General features: G+C 63.0%; 1 pseudogene; it reads right to left on the reverse strand.

The window, feature by feature from the left end:
- Positions 1-2,500, reverse strand: part of LOC124559883 — a 7,965-nt pseudogene that overhangs the window by 3,752 nt on the left and 1,713 nt on the right.

Raw genomic sequence — 2,500 nt, forward strand, 5'->3', positions numbered from 1 at the left:
GCGACCTCCTCATGTGTGACCGGCCCCCATATGCACTCGAGAGCGACAGGCTCTGAGTGCGGGAGGAGGCGGTCACGAATGAAGCCCGCGGTGGAGATGGGCTTCTTGGTGAAGAGGTCCGCCCAGAAGTCCAGCAGACCAGGGATGGCAGGTGGCGGCTGGAGCAGGGTGCCATCCAAGAGGCCGCGCACGCAACGCGCACGCGACCGTCGGAAGGCATCCTGCGTTCTCGCGTACTCCCAGCGGCGCCGCTTGCGCTTCTGCGTCGGCGGCGCGGCAGGCGGCCGCTTCGATGGTTGGCGCGGCCGCTGTGTCCTGGTGATCGATCTCTCCCCTCTGGACCCGACCGACGCAAGGGCATCCGGGAGCATGCCCAGGATGACATCGGGCGGCGTGCCCCGCCCCAGACCGATGACACGATCCAGGGCAGAGAAACGCTGGGCGGAAGCGGGTAGCCCCGCCAGATGCTCCCAGATGGCGGCGTCAGTCGGCCCCTCCGGCGGCGGCCCGGTGGTGTCGGCCGCGAAGTCCTCGGCTGCGTCGACGGGCGGCGCAGCGGCCTCGCCCGCGTCAGGCAGCGGGCTCGCCGCTCCCCGGCGGGACGCCGGCTCTTCCCCCCGACCGATCTCAAGCGCCTCCATGAATTGGCGGACAAGCTGCTTGTGGGCAGCTTGCCGCCGTCGGCACTTGATTGCCTCAAGCGTTCGGTCGGGGAACATCCTGATGAGCTCTTGATTTACAAAGAAGAACCGGGCGTCCCTCTCGAGGAACAGTTCGGCCTCTGCCTTGGCGAGCGACAGGACTTCTTCCTCCGTCCACCTCGCGCGATGCCTCTCCGTGACGATCTCCGCGTTGGCGGCCGCAAGATGTTGGCGGCGGCGATGGACCCCGAGACCGTTCTTGGTTGTAAAGCTGCGGTGGCACTCACTACAGGTATACATAGCTGCAAAAGTTACAAGATTTTCGGCACGGCCGGTTGGCCGGCTAGGTGCTGGGGGAGTTGGGGTGGCACCTTCAGCGGAAGGGCCACCACTTATTCTCTGCTTACTGCCCCCAACTAAAAAAGGGATAGTGCGAGGGGGGGCTGGTAACCCCCCCAAGCCCCTGGTGCGGTCTTCCACTCTGCGAAATCAGCGGGCCCACGAGAAGGGGAGAAGACCGCAGGAGAGGAGAGGCTAAGAGGGCTAGGCCCATGTATTGCGCATCACTCTCCCTGTAACTATAACCCAAGGAAGGCACCTCGCAGCAGCAGCACGACTACATCAAGACCGCACTTCGAGAAGCCAAGTCCGGATGCAGCCACACCGCCGCCACTTGGCCACCTTAAGAGATAAGAGAGTCATAGTTACTCCCGCCGTTTACCCGCGCTTGCTTGAATTTCTTCACGTTGACATTCAGAGCACTGGGCAGAAATCACATTGCGTCAACACCCGCTAGGGCCATCGCAATGCTTTGTTTTAATTAGACAGTCGGATTCCCCCAGTCCGTGCCAGTTCTGAGTTGATCGTTGAATGGCGGCCGAAGAGAATCCGCGCACCCGCGCGCCCCCGGAGGAGCACGCTAAGGCGGACGCGGCCTCGCAGCAAGGAAGATCCGTGGGAGGCCAAGGCACGGGACCGAGCTCGGATCCTGCACGCAGGTTGAAGCACCGGGGCGCGAACGCCGCGCAGGCGCGCGCATCCTGCACCGCCGGCCAGCACGAGGCCAACCAACGGCGAGAGCAGACCACGCCCGCGCTAAACGCCCGCACTTACCGGCACCCCTACGGCACTCACCTCGCCCAGGCCCGGCACGTTAGCGCTGACCCACTTCCCGACCAAGCCCGACACGCCCCGATCCTCAGAGCCAATCCTTATCCCGAAGTTACGGATCCAATTTGCCGACTTCCCTTACCTACATTATTCTATCGACTAGAGGCTCTTCACCTTGGAGACCTGCTGCGGATATGGGTACGAACCGGCGCGACACCTCCACGTGGCCCTCTCCCGGATTTTCAAGGTCCGAGGGGAAGATCGGGACACCGCCGCAACTGCGGTGCTCTTCGCGTTCCAAACCCTATCTCCCTGCTAGAGGATTCCAGGGAACTCGAACGCTCATGCAGAAAAGAAAACTCTTCCCCGATCTCCCGACGGCGTCTCCGGGTCCTTTTGGGTTACCCCGACGAGCATCTCTAAAAGAGGGGCCCGACTTGTATCGGTTCCGCTGCCGGGTTCCGGAATAGGAACCGGATTCCCTTTCGCCCAACGGGGGCCAGCACAAAGTGCATCATGCTATGACGGCCCCCATCAACATCGGATTTCTCCTAGGGCTTAGGATCGACTGACTCGTGTGCAACGGCTGTTCACACGAAACCCTTCTCCGCGTCAGCCCTCCAGGGCCTCGCTGGAGTATTTGCTACTACCACCAAGATCTGCACCGACGGCGGCTCCAGGCAGGCTCACGCCCAGACCCTTCTGCGCCCACCGCCGCGACCCTCCTACTCGTCAGGGCTTCGCGGCCG

The sequence above is a fragment of the Schistocerca americana genome, unplaced genomic scaffold, assembly GCF_021461395.2.
Source record: "Schistocerca americana isolate TAMUIC-IGC-003095 unplaced genomic scaffold, iqSchAmer2.1 HiC_scaffold_1058, whole genome shotgun sequence".
NCBI classification, from domain to species: Eukaryota; Metazoa; Arthropoda; class Insecta; order Orthoptera; family Acrididae; genus Schistocerca; species Schistocerca americana.